The sequence below is a fragment of the Amia ocellicauda genome, chromosome 4, assembly GCF_036373705.1.
Source record: "Amia ocellicauda isolate fAmiCal2 chromosome 4, fAmiCal2.hap1, whole genome shotgun sequence".
NCBI classification, from domain to species: Eukaryota; Metazoa; Chordata; class Actinopteri; order Amiiformes; family Amiidae; genus Amia; species Amia ocellicauda.
Genome location: NC_089853.1, coordinates 30,897,187 through 30,917,992, shown reverse-complemented (window position 1 = coordinate 30,917,992; position 20,806 = coordinate 30,897,187). Strand labels below are relative to the sequence as shown.

At 36.6% G+C, this 20,806-nt stretch overlaps 1 long non-coding RNA gene across 1 annotated transcript; it reads left to right on the top strand.

Moving 5' to 3' along the window:
- The first annotated feature begins 2,010 nt into the window (after positions 1-2,010).
- On the top strand, positions 2,011-20,422 carry LOC136748885 (uncharacterized). The gene is made up of 3 exons (XR_010816645.1): positions 2,011-2,449; positions 18,647-18,751; positions 20,030-20,422. It is a non-coding gene; the product is annotated as an uncharacterized LOC136748885 (long non-coding RNA).
- The last annotated feature ends 384 nt before the right edge of the window (positions 20,423-20,806 follow it).

The window sequence follows — 20,806 nt, the reverse complement described above, 5'->3', positions numbered from 1 at the left end:
GTACAACTGTTGAAATACAATTTTTGCTTCACCGAATGGGGGGCAGCAATATATATATATATATATTAATTCATTGCAGATCATTGGATACACTGTGTCACTGCTGTGCAGTTCTCATGTTGAGTCACTTCCATCAGCCATCTGGCTCCATTGCTTCCCACACCACAACAGGCTATTCTGTCAATGTCACTTAGAGATATGAAAACTAATCTTAACAAAAATTTACTTGCTAGGAAATCATTACTGTCAACTGTGATATAGGCACACTCAGAATAAATGGATTGTTGCTAGGTGAAGGGGAGGGGGTGGTCACATATCCTCCACAGTGAATTTGAGTGAGATCAGTGATTGGCGGGGTGGGAAATATGAAAGCGAGTCACAGGGCTTATTTTCACCAGCCAGGGTGGGATTGGTGCACATGAACTGACACTGGATGGGCAGGCTTGCTGGCTTCCCTCCCAGATGTTTGGAAGGGAAAGGGGGTTAAAAGATCAATCAAGAGGTGAATCTGTCCTTGAATGATGGAAGCCATTTCAGTTGCCATCTAGCTATTATCACCGGGGTGTTTCTCAAAGAATTTAATGGTCCCACTGGTCATTTCGTTAAATTAATTTGGTTCAATTTTTTTTTTTTTCAAAGCAAGCAATATGAACAAGATGTGATCACTTTGAGGTCCGTGTTCATTAATCGGATGAAATGCGCTCTCTTTAATGAAGAAGATAACTGATTAATTAGTGTAATTTACACGGTGGTCACAAATTGATCAGGGCTTTGTTTGTTTGCTTTATAAAACTGTGTGTTCTTAGAGTGTTTACTACTTAATAAGAGGGTTTACTAATAGTACTCAAAACCTGCCTTATCAATTTTATATGCGTATACCAACCCCTAGTATAATGTTTTGTGTTTAAAATGGGTTATGTTGTCTACATGTCATCAACATGAACTTGAAAAGTTCCTTGTTTATAGTGAAAGGAATACCCATCAGGCTGTGTAATAGCAGTGGTGGTTTCATGGCTGTCACCCTAACATGACTTATCCTTATTTTCCCTCAAAAAATGGATTCAAACTTACACATACCATATCTTCTGCACAATACAATATCGTCTTTTGAGACGGCCGTCTGAGTCTAATCTAATACATATCATGTTTTTGGTAGTTGTCTTAAATCAGTTGCTATGAAATAGATTCTTGTTTTTAGTGTGACTATACTGTTTTTAAAAGGGAATTTAAAAATGGATTTAAACTTTTAATATGACTTTGTTTATATGGTGAAGCAGCATCTAAATACCCTACTCACAACAAACTGACATTCGCTGCTGTACAGTGAGGTTGGCAAAGGTGAGTGTTAACCTCCTGTTATGGAAATCTGAAGGAGAATAAACTGTACTGTGGTACAAGGTTTAGGCAAAGACAATACAACTCGACCTCCAAACCAATTAAGCAATGGCATTAAAAGAATTATTATTTTTTAAGATATACAAATGTGTAATTGTGATACTCAAACAACAGTATACAACAATATATGTCAAGTATTTCCAGTGGGAAAGCCAAAAGAGCAGAACTCTGTGCTGTATATATGTACAATAATCTTATCTCCAAACTGAGAGTGAAGGCTAAAGACTAAAGTGGGACAGAATTATTTGCACTTGTTCCACAAATTACACATTGGGAAACTCATGCAAATGTAGGTCTCAATATTTTCTTTGCTCTGACAGAAAGGATAGTAAACACACAGAGAGGGGATCGTGATAAAGTGGTCTGCAACCACTGCATAACTGACAGAGCACAAATTAAATCTGAACCATGCGTCAGGCTGTAAGTCATAATTCCGGGTTTTTTAACTTTGACAGCAAATGATTATCATAAATGGTATTGTCACCTTCCTCTCAGATGGCGCTCCGGTCGCGCCGTGACATTCAAAGTTACAGTCTCCTTCGTCTAATGGAGCTGTCCTCTCACTGCACTAATGGGAACGATTCATTTAACCTGTGCTAGATATATAGAACCCAGGAACTTCCTAATGTGTTGCAATTCCTAAGGGGAAATCAATCCCCCCTGGCTGGGCCTTCCTGCTAGTTGATTCATTGACTGGTGCTTCTCACTTATCCTCATTCACTGTTAAGAGACAAAGAGGACAGAGCTGCAGAGGGGCTGTATTCACACCATTGACTGTATGCAAGGACAGGTCGCACAAAAGGGAGCTAGTGCATTAACCATGATAATGTATACACTTGGAGGGAGTTATCTCACCCTACTTACCGAGTGCTTTAAGTGGGAAAGGGATCTATCTACTCAACAGATGAATGCTGGTCCCTGCACACCATTGCCCTCTGGGTTGAGCTACACATGTTGTGCAAGTATCTACTGGACCGGGCATTAACTGGCACAAATGAAAGAGAGAAATATCAACGAATATTGGCAGTGTGGGCTACCATTAAAGAAGGAAAGGGTAGGTGAACATTTTCCCTCACTAGATACATAAGTGAACAGGAGCCATTTGCAAACTGTTTTTGGAAAACACATTGATCGATCATTATAGAAAAAACTAAAGGCTGTGTGCATTGCTGTTTACGCTTATGTCCTCTGAATATATTTTTCTAGAAAAAGAGTTTGTCAGTTAATTTGATTATTGTATTATAGGTTCACATGATTTCATTTGAAAGCTTCTACAGAATAACAATAACTCTCTCCATCTCTCTTCCCACTATACTATCTGGCAAAAAAGGACAAATATGTTTTATGTGCACAAACTGGACATGACACTGACACTAAACTCTGTTCTGTAGAAAATGTATACATGTAACACCATCTCAACTTTCACTGATGGTGAAAACATACTCAGAAAACCTGTATTTCCTCTTGTTTCCCTACCATACTCAAAAATATTTTTCTGCCATGCTGACCACAATCTTTAAATACATTTCAATTTACATCGGGGGCTCTTAATGTTTCATCCTGAATGATTTGTTGGACACTTTATAAAATCTTTGTGTTGTTTCCTTATAAGGAAAAAAACAGATGTAAGCTTAGTATAGAGGTACATATTTTATGAATAAGTCCTGCTGCTCACTGCCATTTTCATATTAACTTTTCAGAGAAATATTCTCTGCACTACTATAACTAATCTTTAAAACAAAATCAAAATACAATGTGATTTTGTCTGTTCCAACTGCACCCTATAGTAACATACCTAACTGGTATGAAATATTATAAGTCTTGATATTACTACATTTAAATCTTTTCAGCAGCACGTTGTACAGCAGTTGCTCATTTACTTGCATTTGTAGCAACCATTCATCAATCTAATTGGGAGGATGGGGACATTTAAATACAGGTAAGTCATACACAAATTAATGTCAATACACATACACAGTAAATATGACTAAACATTTATGATTATAATATCCCTACAATAAAGTCAAAATGAACAACGTTACACTGCTTAATACAGACTAAATCATAGAAACAGAGGGATTTAAAGCTGAAATTAAGCTTAGAACGTTTGTTACAATTAGCACTGTAGTTCTTGCATGCCATTAGCACTACTTATTAAGATTAACAGACAGCACTCACCCAGTTACTTAACTGAATTAAACAGACCTTGTAAAAGTCTTTATTACAAACATGCTTCAATTTCAATGCTGCTGGTTTTTGAAAACTGGACAAACTATTTTCTACAGACACTGAAAAGTAGACAGATACAGTGTAGCTCAATATTTTCTCTGTTTTACTTAAATGCAATTGTTCATCAGGAGATTTTAAGGAAGCATGTTCCAGAGTCCAAAAATGACAAAACAATTGTGGACACAGTCTGGATTTTAAAAAGCTAATATAGAGTCCCTTGACCTGGATGACTGATTTAAGTTAGAAGCCTTTCAATCAGGTGTGATTTTCTGTCTGGTTGCCCTAAAAACGTATGTAAAAACCAACAACAACAAAATCTGAACAAAATCAACATTAGCTGGCAACAGTGAACTAACTGTTCCACAGTATATCTGACAGAGTGGTCAAGGATTAACTGGCTGGGTATACAAAGCTGCAACCTGAGTCCAATCCAGAGATACAGGAAGGATTGAGAAGAGCTTTTAATCTAACAGAACAAAAAGTTGGCTTCTTCAGTGACACAATTCGTACTTTTATAAATCAAAATCACAAAATGAAATGACAAAAAAAATTAAATAAATCCACTGCCCCCTAATATTTTAAAACACTGCTAATCCTTAGAGACAGCAACTCCCTCCTGAGATATACAGAAGACAATTATTTAGTAGTCTCTAGACATTTTTATTTTTGGTCATTTATAATTGGTTCTACTTGTATGTACAATTTAACATTTTAAGACTCAACAGGTTACCTATAATTTTATCACCAGAAAATGCACTCAATATGGAGGAGGCATATCAATTGCTGGTTTACATTTATCTTTAATTAATCTATGTTTTTTTAAATAAATGTTTTACAAAATAACTTAAATAATCCTTAAAGAAGGGCTAAGGCTTGCTAAAATGTACATTCATTTGATATTCAAGTTTATTTTTATATTCAGTTATTGAGTATTGAAATCTTCCCTGGTTTTCTAGATACAGTCCATAGCAATAAGTGCCCACCCATTGCCAAACTGGCACATCATGGTAAACCTCAATGGGAATTAAGCCTATAATCAAAAGATATGGGCAGATTTTTCGATGACACCTCATCCTTTTTGTCACCGGAGGATAAGTGTGGGTCTGGATAATTTGCAATCTAACGAGATCAGTGGGAATATATCAGTCAAAACTGTAAAGTAAGCTAAAATCTCAGTGCGAATGTAACGACTGTGCAAGTCCAAGCTTTAAAACCAAAATCCAATGACCTTCGACCACATTCCTTTGATCGCTATAAAAAGACACCACTGGGGACTTGCAGCACATTTTCCTCCACATGGCTTTCCTTTGATTTGTCCAGGTGAGTCTTAACATTCACAGGCTTTTTTTTTTTGTTTTTTTGGAGCTCTTTAATTATACATTACAGCCAGAGGAATTTATTATGCTCATGTGCTGAACACTAACCATCTAACAAACACGAGCAATATGGGAGACAGAAGGAACTCTTAACAATTTTTTTATTGTCGAGTAGGGAATTAGCTCATGAGCAATATTGTTATTGATAGGACGTTTCTACAGACGCTCAGACAGTGGTGAGCTTAAAGTAGCAGTGAGCGTGGCAATAAAACACAATAAAACAGTCATAAAATGTCTAACATTTATTTGACTTTGTGCATGCCTTTTCTCCGAGACTATGGTGCTGAATAAAGGAATAATAAAAAAGAAAATTCCATACTTGGCAATGACTTTTAGGTATAATTATTGTGATCAGAATTTTAAAATGGTAGTCGAGCCCCTATGAGATGGTTGAGTAAGTGAGAAATATTATGAGCAAATCATGATACAACACTGCATTTCTTAGAGCAACTGGTTGTTGGTACAGAAATGTAGTCTTTTGAAGACCTGATACATAACTTACTATGTCCAAGTGGTATTCCTACCATTTCTGAGGATCCATGTTTCATATTGTGATATTTATGCATAAAACATAAGTCAGAATAATGGATAACAATTTTACCAGCAGATTAGACTACAATTAGATTACAATTTAACATTCCAAACAACACATTATTTGAATAGCTTTTTACTTACTTTAAATTGCTGTTTTTGCTTTGGCTTTAAAAACCCACGAAGGCTTTAATAAGTGTATAGGACAAATTAAATAAATAAATTTAAAAAAGTATATAATTAACCTGATACTAACATGATGGAAAATCACAAGCTGGCACATGTCCAAATGTGTGGATGCCGCGGCACACCAGTACTGGGCACAGATTCTACATGGTTTAGTCCAGTTCAGAAGTACAACCTGTTAGGATCAGTGTTTTGAGTTCTGTTAAATAACTGTGTTAAATAAAACAAATTACCTTTTATACAAGAGTATATAGAGTTGCATAGTACGATTATGAAATACATATGACACACAGTGGAAGCTTTGCTTATATCTATCCAGTTAATTCAGTCATTCCTATATGAGTGGTAAACCCAGTGGGGCAATGATTGCACAGAGGCGGGCGTTAGGCAGTGCTTTTCTAACGGCTCCAACTGAGCACTCGGAGCCAGAAGATCCCTGTGTACTCAGTTATATGAGTTCCCAGTGTCACTTAATCTCTTTGCTATTCATCCTGAACCAGATATGAAATTTAATACAAGTGGTGCCTCATGGAAAATAAAACAAGTTTAGTTTAATCAGACTAGCCAAGGTAGGATTATCCTTTTCAAAACAGTTGTAAACGTATACATACAACATATTACAAAAACAAAAATGGCAAAGCTAATTTCTTCAAATGAGACAATTTTCTCTGTATGTATAGACTATTTGGTTATCTCAGGAAAACTGATTTAACAGAAAATGTGCAGAATTAATGTGCTCTTTCCCTTTTCACTATATTTACATAGAGAGACACACAGGCACTATCTCTCACACATACTCACAATCACCACACATACAGAGGAGATACTTTCCTCCATACAGAAGCCAAAGCACAATGCATTGACAAAGCCAATATTCACAGTCTGCTGGATTGCAACCCTTTCCAGATCAAGTGGATCCCAGTATGTGGGTGTACCGGGACGTTTCTTGCTGCATCAGTCAAGGTTAGCCCTGAAATGCTCAACAGTCATTTCCATCGACTGCTCTTAGGCTGTGGTGGAAATGTATGACTGATTTCAAGAGCTGCATATGTAAAGACACAGCTCTAAGTCTGTGGGCAAATATGTGACGATAACCCAAAGTGCAGACAGGGAATACCCTGAATGATGTAAAGAACAAGTGCTCTTTAACTTGTGACATAAATCCTACTGTCGCTCCACATCTCCAAGCTTGGACATGTAAAGTCATGAACAGGGCTTTGGAGAGGAAATTAAGGCTATTGACTGTAAATCCCTGAGCTGGGGGTTGCAGCCTCTGGTTCAGGAAAGTATTTTATTTGATTTGGTCTCTCTCTCCTTGAGAAGACCCCTCAGCAGTCTTCACATTCATAAACTACATGAATTGGCAACTATAGCACCGGGATATATTGCAACGCTGTATATCTGCAAGCCAATTGTTTAGCTGGCTCCAGTCCAGCTTTCACTGCATTTCAGTAGAAGAGAGACTGTTCGGATGGAGATTTCAGAGACATGGGAAAACAGAAAATCCAGACTAAATAAAGCTGTGCCAATGTGCCAGCCCAAAGACAGTGACCTCTTTGCTTCCACTGGATATGAATGCGTAGAATTCAGGCACAACAGCAGCAGTTGCGCAGCGGCTTCCAATAACTTCTCAGCCTGCTCCCCCCCAGCCTCCCTGATTGAACTACCCTCATGTGGAAATTACTGAGACAGGTGTTCTCAATAGATAAGGGTGTGTGGTGGACTGGATAATATGACTCCCTTACCAACTGTAAATGTAAAGGGAAATTTAGTAATATACACATACAGTGCCTACAACAATTATTCAGGAACTGGCACTTTTTTTTTTGCTAATCTTTCATATTGTGGGTGAATGTTGCACAGAAAAAAAGATGCGTATGTTTAGGATCCTATATATTCAGGCAATTTCATGATTTCAGATTTTAGGGCAGATTTGCTCAAACAATTATTCAGGCAGAAACATAACTCCTGTTTCAGATCTCCTGTTTCTGCTTGAATAATTGTTTAAGCAAATCTGGCCTACAATCTTTGTCTGACTTTGAGATCCCAGTTTTGTTGGCACAGAAACTGTTTTACAGTTTTAAGGTCCTAGAGTTCTTCAGACTGCTCAATTCTCCATGACATAATTTTTCCACCTGAGTTGAACACAAGTACATAAGGACTGATCTACCCCAGTAACATAGTTGACACACACACACGCACACACACAGATGAAGAGATTAATTGTTAATTGTATATGCACAGAATACTTTTCATACAAATATTTAAAAAGAATAAAATGTAGGTGTTCATGACCATATAGGGAAAGGACAAAAACATATTGTTTGAAATGGTTTCTGACACGTGTCACACATCTTGCTTACATGTAAAAACTGCCTGGGACTTTTCTCAGTTTTTTTCTTCTTCTAAATCGCCCACCCAGGATTATCATTTAAATTAAACAGTTGCAATTTCCTGAAGAAACTTCTCACTCATGCATGTAGGCCTACTTATCACTTTGTGTTTGACTTTGGTGGTTGTTGCTTTCTGTATGTTTAATGTGGGGGGGGGGGGGGGGGCAAAACAAGAAAATATATTTTCCATCATTAGTCTACTTCAGTGGGACTTGTAAATAACCTAAATAAAACACATTTATGTAAAGTTAAACTCCTTCAGGTACTGTCCAAAATCCTGTTTTGTCAGCATAGTAAGTCTAGTAGCTTTAATTTTATCAAAACAACAACAACAAAAGATATGTAGTACTTTGCAAAACATATTATAATTAATGTATGTATTAATATGTAGAGTTTAGAAAAAAATATTTAATTTGGATTGGAAGAGGGGGAAGAAACAATACGTTTAATTTTAAAACGAGCTATCTGGCACCAATTTAATACATTCCTGGCATGATTGTATTCGCTGGCAGAGGGCTGCCTTGAAGTGAAACCAAATAAATGGAGAGATATAATTTGCTCAGCACTGGCAAAGACTCCATGACACCTCAGAGGAAGTGACCTGAAAACTGTTTGAATAGAGTGTGATATGAAGGTTTCTTGGAACTTGCCCAGAGAGATTTGTATTTTTCATCTTAAGTAATCCACATAAAAGTGAAATAATATTACACAGTGTTAATTATTGCAGTGTACTATTGTGGACCTTGTGCATTTTGTCTTTTTTAACTAGAAAACCATTGACAATTGGAAGAGTTTTGTTGTTTTACAGCTCCCTGATAGTTGCATAATAAAGAATCACAGGCAGACTTCACCATCATTCACCCAGGAACTTTGCAAGATATGAATCTCCTTAGCTGTTATCACATCACATATTTGCTCTGTGGCACAGTAAGTATCTTTTCTTTTCTTAAAGATACAGAAAGTGCCTCACAGCAACAATAATACCATGTGACCTTCACTTCAGCTATCCTTTATGACAAAACAAAATTTCGGTTAGAATTTACTCCTGACTCAAACTTTTTTTTTTATATTTAGTTCCTACAGAGACCCACATAAGACACCCCTTTAACGTTTTTAGGCCATTTCACTGTTGCGTGTAAACAATGTCTTGTCATTAAGTGGGAAAGACTATACCATAAGAGAAAACATGAATATGACTGAAAACCACAAAATAAAGGTCAGAGTCCGCTTTTAGTATTCATGTTCTCTAACCAAGCCTATGTGTATTCTATTGCTTTCTTCCATATCGGAGGCGTACTGGTTTCTTTGTGGACACAATCCAGTGAAGTGGTTATGGTGAACTTTATCTGCAACTGTGTGAACTTTTCTAAGCAAGAACACCCCCAATGCCATGAATTAATTTCCCCACTCTCATTTTCACTCATCTTACCAACATTTTGACCTGAAATGCTTTGCTATACACAAATTGAGCTTCATCTCTTGAATCCAGGCCAAATTTCAATATTAATTTGCTGGCTGCCCTTTTAAACTTTCTAAGTGAAGCAGATGTGTTTACCTGCATAGTATACTCACAAGCAGAAAAGGGCAGAGGTGCACTCATCTCTGTGTTTGGTGGGCAGCTCTAAGCTTGTGGCTTGTGGCAGCACAGAAACAAAATATATACGGGAGTCTCCTGGAAGAGACAAGGCTCTTGGCAAAGAACCAAAAAACAAAAGAGATGAGAGGTTGAACGACAGCTTAATGGATCTCTCAACACAGGAAAGAAGACCTCAAATGAACGAACTTATCCTGACTGTAATATGCCTTAACGAGGTAAGCCATACAGAAGTAAATTAAGAAAATTAAGAGATTCATATATTAATTAAACATACTGCGCCCTCGATCTGTGGAACTTTATATCTGGCGTTGACTGATACTCAGATAAGGCTTGTTTATAGCGGAGTCTATTTTCGTTTTCCATCAAGAGTCCTCCCTTAACCTGTAAGTCAGAATACGGTTTCAACTGCGGCACCAAGTCTTTTCAGATTTCCCTGCCTTCTGCTTTTTCGCACAGCGATATTTAATTCATAGCCACGGTGACCTGTATGTAATTTACAGCTGGGAGAAATAAGCAGTCCTCCTGGTTTAGACTGAGCACTTGCCAATAAAGCAAATTGTCCTCAAATGTCTCTTATGTCTACAGCATCCTCTGAGATGAATCACATTTCTGTCATTCCTCTAATTAATATTTGGAATCATCTGCACTGGTTTGTATCTTACATCATGAAGGATGCAGGGGGGAAAAAAGGAAAAGAGAGCCGAACATCTGCCAGCATAGGTAATGTTGGAAACTCAAAATTCGTACTTTCTCCCCTGATACAACGGATAGTGTTTTATTTATTATGATTTTATTATTTAGTGCATAATCAAATTCTACAAGCTCTGAATGCTTTCCACACTGGAGAAGGATCAAAGATACTGATATCACAGGAGGTTAACAAGGGGGAAAAGCAGCACACTCTTTTTTTTCTGTATAACAGGAGCATTTAGAGAACATTATTCATGTGTGATAATAATTTGACCACTGACTACTGTTAAAAAAAAAGTTGTTTACAAAGGTAATGCAGAAAAAAAATGAAATCAAATAATGTGTTTTATCAAATGCAATTGTGTAAATCAAAGAGCAACAGCTGTAGGGCACAAGTTGTAGTACACTTATAATGGATCATTGAGTAGTCTATAATTTCAATTTGCTATTCTTGGCTTTCTAATGTTTTCACTGTGGTACTGAACACTTAGACTAGGTGTTTTGTTAACAGGATTGATGTCCTTAAGAGACACAAGCCTAGTAAAGTGCCTGAAAATTGTTGAATCTAATGGAAAATAGATCTAGAAAAGACACGTGCTATAAAGGCTTAAATAATGTTCATAAAAGCCAGTGAAAAGCAGAGAATGTAAGATAACATCAGAGTGTATGATTTTGCATGAGTATGTGCTACCAAGGCTAAAATCACAAGGAATTTACATTTCAGAGTAAAAACATTATAATAAAAAAAAAAAAAATTAAATGACCATTTGAATTACAGCACAGAACTACTCTCTGAGCTCCTATCTGAGGAGGAGAAAATTAATTGTCTATTTCAGATGGCATCATTAAGCAAATGGGGTGTGTTTATTTATTTATTTGTCCTATTGACTCCTAAGTAACACAATCCCTGAGGGCTTTTCATTTGAATAGTCTGCCTGTGAGACACTCTTTCCATCACTTGGAGAAGAATTCAATCCCCGTTCCTTGTTCTAAATTTAAGTTGCTTGCTTGAGGCAGTGTTTTTATTATTTTTATCACCATCATCATGTACACTTTACTAAAGTTACTTGCTTAGTAACACTCCAAAGGGTGTTTTGTAAACCCATTACTGCAGTGCGAGGAAAGGAGGCCTTAAATGAAATGAAATTAAATAACATTCACATTTAAGTCTCCCTAAAAATACTACAAATCTGATTTCCTTTTAATTTAGGAAAAAAACCATCTTTATACTGATGTTTATTCTTAGCTCAGGGATATCCTGTATTTTACATATATATATATATATATATATATATATATATATATATATATATATATATACAGAAAGAGAAAGAAAGAAAGAATACATATATACATATATATTCCTTCTATCATTCTTTCTTTCTCTTTCTTTCTTTCCATAGGGAGATCTTTATGTTTACCTTGTAAGTTTTGTTTGATACAACATGGAGTAAAAATAATAAGCCTTTTCCTGAATGAAAAGAAAAATAAATCATATAAAGGTAGTCATTCATCTTTAACAGATGTGTTCTTTTTTGCCTGAAATTGAATAACGCACCTAGTAGGAAGACAAAGACATGCAGGTTACTGCGCACAGGCCCATGGCCATAGGGTTCAGGCACAGTTCATGATAAATAAGTGTTGTCCCTAAGAGGCCACACAGGAAATGAAAGGTTATTGAGTTTTCCACTGACAATCCTCAGATATACAACAGGTTTCATCTAAACTCCATGAAAGTAACTCAATTGTAAGGTATGACATATAATTTGATATTAAAGCATGGTGACAGCTCAACCAAAATTAATAATAAATGAATAACAGTAGGAAAATGATAGTGGGTACATGATACCCTTTGCTTCATGAGCTTCCAAGAATACACATTTTTGTTCTGAGTACTGATTCATTTATTGGACTATGTTGATGAGCTAATTATGGTCTGGGATGGCTGATGACAGCTGCAACCCTTGCCTTTAAGCCATCCGAAGCATGTGGCCCCCTAAAGCATTGCATATTCAGTCAGTTCCACAGAAAGTCTTTTGAGTGACATCAATGCGGAACATCCTTTAAGAGTGATGCACACATGCAACCATCTTTTTAAGTGCATGTTGATCATCTGAGTGATCACTGTACAACACCATCAGATACCTCTTTCAATCATGACTGGGATTTATTTATGTATGTATTTATGTATTTGAGGGGGTTGTCAATATATAAATACATGGTCTGATAAGGCATAATGAGCATTAAGGAGAAAATGAATGTTAAGGCAAATGCATTGTAGTGATACAGAAAATAACATTCTGTCCCTTCATTCAAAACTAAATAGGCCTATGTTGCATCTTCTGGAACAAAAAAATACAATGTAATTTATTTTTTTTAATGCACCCTTTGTACTATCTTATACATAAAGCCTTTCTGACTGTATGCTGAGGTTTAGAGAGCACCTTTCAAAAACTGTGAGGGATTCGAGTTTCTATCTGGCTTCCTAACGCTCTAAATAAATATTCATTTGAATGTTATGTACAAGATACAAGTTCATTACTTATGTAGATTCACTACGTGCCTGTTAATCCACATCATATTGCAGGTGCAGGAAACAAAAACAAATGGGTATATCTGAAATGAGGAGAACACAGGGGCGAGACAACCATTTATTTTCTACAGCACACCAGGAAGGAAATTTGAATGTTATTAAATGTCATGAATTCAGAGGCATTTTTTTCAGCATGGGCTATGATTAACTGCAGGCAGATAGGTATGAAATCAAGGACTAATAGAAATGCTGCCCATCATCTAATGGAAAAACAGGAAAGGACAGACACAACGTATTTGGACTGAACTATTTTAAAGCTCTGTGTTGGCTCTTTTCTTTTTCCCGTCAACAGACAACCTTAGCTGGAACTTCCACAGCCATGAGATCTAGCCACTGTAATCTTAGGTCTATTGAAGCATAATCTATTGATTAGCAAGGTTCAGTGTCAGTTTAATTTTTAATTCTCTGTTGTCTGACAATGTACGGCAATTGTTTACCAAAGGATACTCTTCCAAAGACCTTCTCACAGTATTACCAAAGCACCGACACTCCACTGCTTGTTGTAAGTCGCACACGTACGCCCTCAATATTCCCACGAGTTTCAAGCCAAGTCAAGACATTTGAGTATGGAAGGGGAGACCTTAAATCCACCCAGGAGGTTTTAAAAACAACCACTAGCCTCATTTCCAAAAATATACTTTTAAATACAGATATCCTTGGATTAGCAAAGTTTAAACCGGTCTCGTAGTGTTTTCTGTCACCTGTGTAACTGATACTGAATGGGGCTTAAGACGATTTAACAGGCTTGATCTTCCAGAAAGGCTTTCTGTGATTTAAGTTTAAAAGCTCCCTATTGAAACTTATGCCATAATAACTAGAAATGTAAACACACGATTAATTAAATTCCTCTAATGCCTTTTATTATTGTTTTCTGGTTTCGTCAACACTGCTATACGTAATCTGCATTTATACAAAATGTATATCATCATCATCATCATCAGCCTATATCGATCCACTGCTGGATGAAGGCCTCCCTAAAATGTTTCCACGTCATGCCTGTAGTTTTCTTATGCTATGTTTTGTTGTACCCACATGCTGGTGGTGTAAATAAAGTTATTTAAATTTGTATACATTATTTTCCACCTCCTGGGGTCCATCTCACACTATATATATGTGTGTGTGTGCATGTGTGTACTACTGTGCATGTGTGTGTCAAACTGGTAGATGTCCTGACATGCATCTATATACATTTGCTTGTGATCTATCCAGGGAGAAAAATAAATAAATACAAAATTAAAAATAAAACTGCAGGGTTAATGCTGCAGCTGTGCTATAGAATTTGCCATACTATGCCTCAATACAAAATAGTAATAACAGTGCAAAACAGCAATAATTAATGACAAAGTCTATAAGCATTCCATTAGGTGCAAGCAGCTGTCATAAACATCTTAATTAATTTAAAAAGCAAGCGACTGGGGAATTATGGCGCCGTAAAAATCTGCTTCCTTCTGCCGCTCCATAGCACTGGAACAGATCGGGCTTTTAAATTTTTAAACACGCCTTTCATGTTCTCTAGAGCACGAAAAAGCCTTTGAACAGTCAGCTTGTTAGGAGATGCACCTAGCAGCATCATACCTTCAGGTCGTCCCACAAATCCTTTAACACAGAGATGGGAGGTTTTGTTTCATACCGGTGCCTAGGTTGAAACGACAGTGGTGGGGAGGGGTCACCATGCTTTCACTCATTGCTTGTCTTGTCCTCCAGATGTTTTTATTTTCTTCTTTCATAAAGACTTTTAACAGCCATTTCTTTATACTTCCTCATTTTAATAGCTCTGGTAACTGGTAACTGGTCTTCTTTTCAAGGCCTCAAAATCAGACTCAGAAACAAAATACATAAGAAAGTAAACAATACAAACAAATGTGTTTTAACATTTGGGATGGGGAGAAAATAATTTAAAAGAATATATGTCTCAATAAAAACTTTTTAGATAATTGTGCCCTTTTATAATAATAATAATAATAATAATAATAATAATAATAATAATAATAATAATAATAAAGAAGCTCAGAAATATTTACATTTGTTATGGACATTTAGTGGTTGCATTTTAGTTGTTTTCAGTATCCATTCAATTTTGGATGAAGTATGAAAAGGCACAAAAAAGACATCCTATCTCTAAAAAAAACAACAGCTGCTACAAGTTGCGTAAGAAGACAGCATCTCTGGGGAATATTTAGTTAGGCCTTCTGAGACTGTAAATGTGGAGAGAAAATTCAACAGTGTCACATTTTACATTTTCATAATGAACAGCTCGTTTTGGGGAAAAAAAAGAAGGAGATACTGCTGTTGAAGGAGTCTCTACTTTTTCTCTTTTCCCGAGGAAAGGGGATTTAGCTCACCGATGTAGTAAGGCAGCCTAACAACGTAACTGTTGAATGAGCATTTTACCATCTTATTTATTTATTTTTAACTTCATAATCAAATTTAAAACAGCAGTGAAGGAATCGTCCTTAACACTGTCGGCTGCTGAAGTCTTGCAGGGCTCTGAAAAGCACAGCAGCAAAAGCCTAGATGGCTGTGCTGCAGCCCTGGAATAAAAGGACCCTCCTTTAGGGGTTCAGGGAGATAGTTTAGTCACTGTGTCGATCCGATTCTGGAGTTTCGTCTGAGACTGCCGCCAACAATGACTATTAGTGCCACTTAAAGTGCTGTGTTGGGGGGGGTGCAGTAGGCACCTGACTACGATGAACCAAACTGCAATCTCTGCAGCTCACTTTGTCTATCTGTTGATCCATGGTGTTACCTTACGGGCATTACAAACTCATGTTTTCTGAATGCCCTTGATCTTTTTTCCCCTTTGTTCATTTTTTTGTATGTTGCTGTGTGTTTGTTTTGCTTCTCTCCTCACTAGCGATCCTAGCGATACAACGCTCGATTGTGCTTTGTTAGCAACGCTCAGACCCTCTCTTGGTTTCAGACCCCTCTGCCTCTCAATCCCTCTGTGACTTTGCTCTGCAAGGGGTTATATAACCCTGTCTAAGTGACAACACTCAATGCTAAAATACTCCCAAGGCTAATGATCAAAGTCAGCAGTCAATCCAGATTAGAAAGAATTTATCTGTTTTTTTTTTCTAAAGCCCTAACCTTGCAGGTTGAATCTTTATTTAATGCTTACAAAAGGCCTTAAAGATACAGTGCAGAGCAAAATGAAAGGCTCAGTTGGAGTATGGGTTTTAAACAGGGGGTGCTCCTAAGTGCTTCCATTTTACATAATAATGAGTGCATCCTAGGATTAATTTTGCATTATCTGATGTCTGTTCATTAAACCTTTACTGATGGAGAGGACTTTCCACAGCACTGATACAATGCTGCTCATTTATGTATTCATATTTTTTTAAACGCAGATGCATATGTATGTGTATTGATAATAACATATCAACCTGACTATCAAACGTATTCCAAGGAATAGGAAACTGCAGAATTATCATTTGTGATAAGAATAGAGGTGTAAATGCTGCACAATTGGTATTTACACTATACATTACAATTTGATGTATTAATTCATTTGAATGTATATCAGTGACTTTCAAAGTATTTTTTCAAGGAACCGTCAAGAGTAACAACTTTAAAAGAAGTACTGCTCAAGGGAGCTTTTCAAAAATCTACTTAAGGTGATTAAACTAATTAAATCTTGCAAATATGTATGCACACTTCTAAAGTACTAGGAAGTAATCATTAAAAAGCAGCAATGTCTGGGTGTAAAGCTTTATTATTATTATGATTATTATGATTATTATTATTATCATTATTAAGTAATAGTTGAGATGATACAATGATACAACGAATGCTGTGATTCTGTGCTCTTATTTAAAGGACCTCTAGCCAAAATTCTTATTTTACTAATACAATACATTATGTACTCTCTAAAGCTTTGCCAGTTGTCTTTTTAAAATGATTTAAACCACAGTACAAACAGATGGATAATTTTGATCCTAGATCTAACCCAGCCTGGCTTTCCCCCTCTGTTTTTGTCTGAATGGGCCCTGTGTTAACAGTCACATGGGTCTCTGCTTTAACTATCGCTCTGCTCAGGCCAGGGTGGCATTTCGGCTTCATGTTTGATGGTGAATGTTGCACAAGCTTCTGTCACAATGAATCGCATTCAGTGATGCGACACAGTGACATACTGACCCAAAACCAAAAGGAGAACTTCAGCTGCCTTGAAAAATGTATCGATTTATGTAAGAGGAGCATTCCTTAAATAGCATTAGTCATCACTGCAAGGGGCTGGCTCTTTAATTATTCCCCCAGAGCCAGACAAATTCACCGCAGCAAGAAGAATGGGTATTGATTTCTCTTTAAGAAAAGGACACAGTTACTTCATGACAAGGCAGAGAGCTATGGGGTGGAGGATGGCAAAAGTTTTGGTTCTGTTTGAAGCCTCAGAAGAGACGACAGTGAAAAAAGACACTGTGCTCTCACAATGGAGCTAAATTCAGTCTTCCTGTATCAACGTTTAGTCACACTGAAGATGGAAGGTACAGATAAAATGATGTGCCCACGAAAACACCTCCCACGAAAAAATGCGCAAATACCTCCGAATTTAAAAAGCCCATGGAAATCTTGTATTTGGCTTTTCAAAATCATGCATTGCATACAAGAAATCGGTTTTGACAAGTGGTTGATCTGTAAGTTCAGTTGTGATTGATCTACACGCATGCAGGTTTCACTCTGATTAGATACGCTGTGCAAAAGGATGATTGGCTGAGGTCATAGCAACTGGTTTTACAGTTTAAGGTTAAACCTTCTGTCTACCACAAAAATTCCATTTGAGAGCAAACAAACAAAACAAAAAAAAGGTAATGAAACAGATATGCTGTTTTGGATGTATCTATAAATAACACGTTTGAGGTCACAACCCTCACTCTAACAACAACAACAACAACAACAGCATTTTAAAAAACGTAATCTCATTTCAAGAATTCAAGTAATAACACAACTTACTTTTTCTAATATATGTAAGGGAAGTACTACTGTACTTTTGCTCTGTTTTTGTTTTGGATCACTGATACAAAAGGAGAATAAGTCTCCTACATGTGCTTAGACACACATTGTGATGGGAAGCTTCATATGCCAATGATTTGTGAAATCACTGTCTTTGTCCTGCAAACTGCTTTATTGATCAGGCAGAAAGCAGAAATCATGCTTTGCTTTAGGTCAGACAGAGGGAGGCTGGTAAAGCCGATGAGGATTAACCCCTATCATCTAGGATCCTATAGTTCTCATTTTTATTCATGCCTTCAGAATTGTTCTTAATGAACAGTGCTGATCAGCAATAGTAAAAATATCCTTTTAGGACTCTACAGATTTTAATACTTGCTAAATTCCACTTATCCATTATCCTCTGCAGTGACTTGTGATTTAGACAATTCATATATGACAAACATACAACATTATTATATTAAAATTATTGCTCAAAAGTGGAAGTAAAAACTACACTGTACTTAATATACAATATCTAGAACTGAGTATTCCTGATACTATTGTATCATATGAGAGGCATCAACTCTTTTTATTACACCACATGATCTAAACATGTATTAAAATTTTGACCTCAGCAGGGATATACACACAGATAAGATACTTCGAAGTACATTTTGTTGTATTTTCCAGGAATTCAAATGGAAAAAATCTGTTTTTTTTTTTTTTCCAGGAGTAGCCCTGAACATCAACCCAGACTCTCGTGTGCTGCAGCTCAAATCCCTCTGTGGTCGTAAACACCACATTCAGAGAAGGTACTTAACTAAGTGCCTGACTGGTGAGTAAAACAATTCGCCTACTTTACATGTCTAGTCAGACTAGCCTAAAACGCCGGGGTTAAAAATTCATTAGGTAAGGAGAGGGAAAAAAAGGAGAAGAACAAATAAAAAAAGAAGGCTCTGGAATGCTAGTAGGGGAATTACATTCCAGTACATTCCTGCACCACTGGAGCGCTGGGCTCTGGCACTTACATAATTTAAAGGACTAAGGAAAAAGGCCAGCAGCAGAAAACCCAGAGGGACCTCACGTCCAATCGGGTTTGGAAATGGGGAAAGATAAACACAAGAGCCTGCACTCAAAAACCAAGGCAAGGCTGGTTTGATGCCGACATGTTAAGACGGTTCTCCGGGGCATTGATAGATAGGGAGAGTGATAGCAAGACTCCATTTACTTAGCAGAGCGTAATACAGAGGCAAGAGTGCTGGCAGTCGGAGAGCATTAAAGGAACACTATTTTGGTGACGTGGGATAGTTATTTATTAATTATCAGTGCTTCGTTAACTGTCTTCCTGCTGACAGAAAGGCTAGACAAACAGACTAAGTCCTGTGTGTGCGTGTGTGCGTGACTGACACTCAAGGAACTTCACACTGGGTATTACAAAATCAAAGATGGCATAGCAAAATACAAATTTCACTTTTGTGTATTTGGACACACACATCAAATAAAAACACATTCCTCAGGGAGACTTGTTAACAAGTTTATATAGAAACCAGACAGGTTGAATGTATAAAGAAACCAAATGCTACTATAGCCTAAATACAAAAAAAAAAAACTGAAACACTTGAAAAGGATGAACATAATAAAAATAAAATACTGTTGTTGAAAACTACTTTATGCTGTTGGAGTTACCAGTGTCCAACCATATAGCTTTCAGTATGATTTCAAATGTGAAAGCCTTATTTTAAAATTATGCAGCAAGAAAGATAACATACTTATACCCTGAACACAGATATACGAACATATAAACCCCAATAAAGGAGGTAGTAGGAAAAAAATGGTGACAAATATTAAATTAAGCTGAAGAAGCTAGATGAAGCCCCCCACTTTATAATGTATTAAACTGGCATCAGTGATGCAACTTTGTAAATGTAAAACGTTTGCTCATTATCCTGTTTCTAAAGCATAAGCCTTTGAGTGTTTTATTCTTATCCAACTCTCAGAGATAAAACAGCAAACAAAATCTATCTGTCTGTAAAAGCACAGCTAAAACATTTGAGGAGAAATCTCATTCTTTGCACAAGGCTCTATTAATGCCTTTCTTTTCATTCTTTGGCAGGAAAGAGGCTACAGATGAAACCGCTGGCAAAAAAGTATCTGTATGCCAGCAAACAAAGGAGGCAAGGGTGTTATTCATACCGTCCAGGATCACAAAACTCTACCTCAGTCTTTCCTTGAGTTTTGATTTCCATAAACATTAGGGATTTTCCGTTTTGAACTGGTGAGAAAAAAACAAAACAAATTGATGCTCCCTTTTTTCTATTTATTTGATGTTATTAATTGAATGTGATTCAACTACTTCAGCTGGAGTCCATATTTTGGCACTTCATTTATGAACTTCTGGAAACAATAATAATAGTGGAATTTAAAGGCTTGCTGATATTCAGTTCTTGCTGTGTTCTCTTTTGCAGAGGTTACATGTCACATGAAAACCCATAAAATGAAAATACAAACAGTGAATATGAATCAGGGGTTTTCTATGATATTTGTATATGGTCTACAACATCAAAGCATTCAGATTTCGAAGTAAATTAAATTAAGTCTGCATACACTGTCAACAATGAAAAATAAACCAATAATAGAACAAACCAACAGTAGGCTAATCCAAAAAACAAAAAAAGGCAAGGCACTTTTTAACCTTTGTATAGTTCAATTCATTATATTGTTCTTTCATATTAATTATTTGTTTCATTCTTGAAATATATTTAAAATATATACACATAGGAAAAAAAGGTGGGGAAGTTTTTTTTCCTTCTTCTTTAGTCTTTGGAAAGGAGAAATTTATTTCTGCCTTCATCTCTAAATTGGAAGCAATTTATTGCCTCTCCAAAGCTCA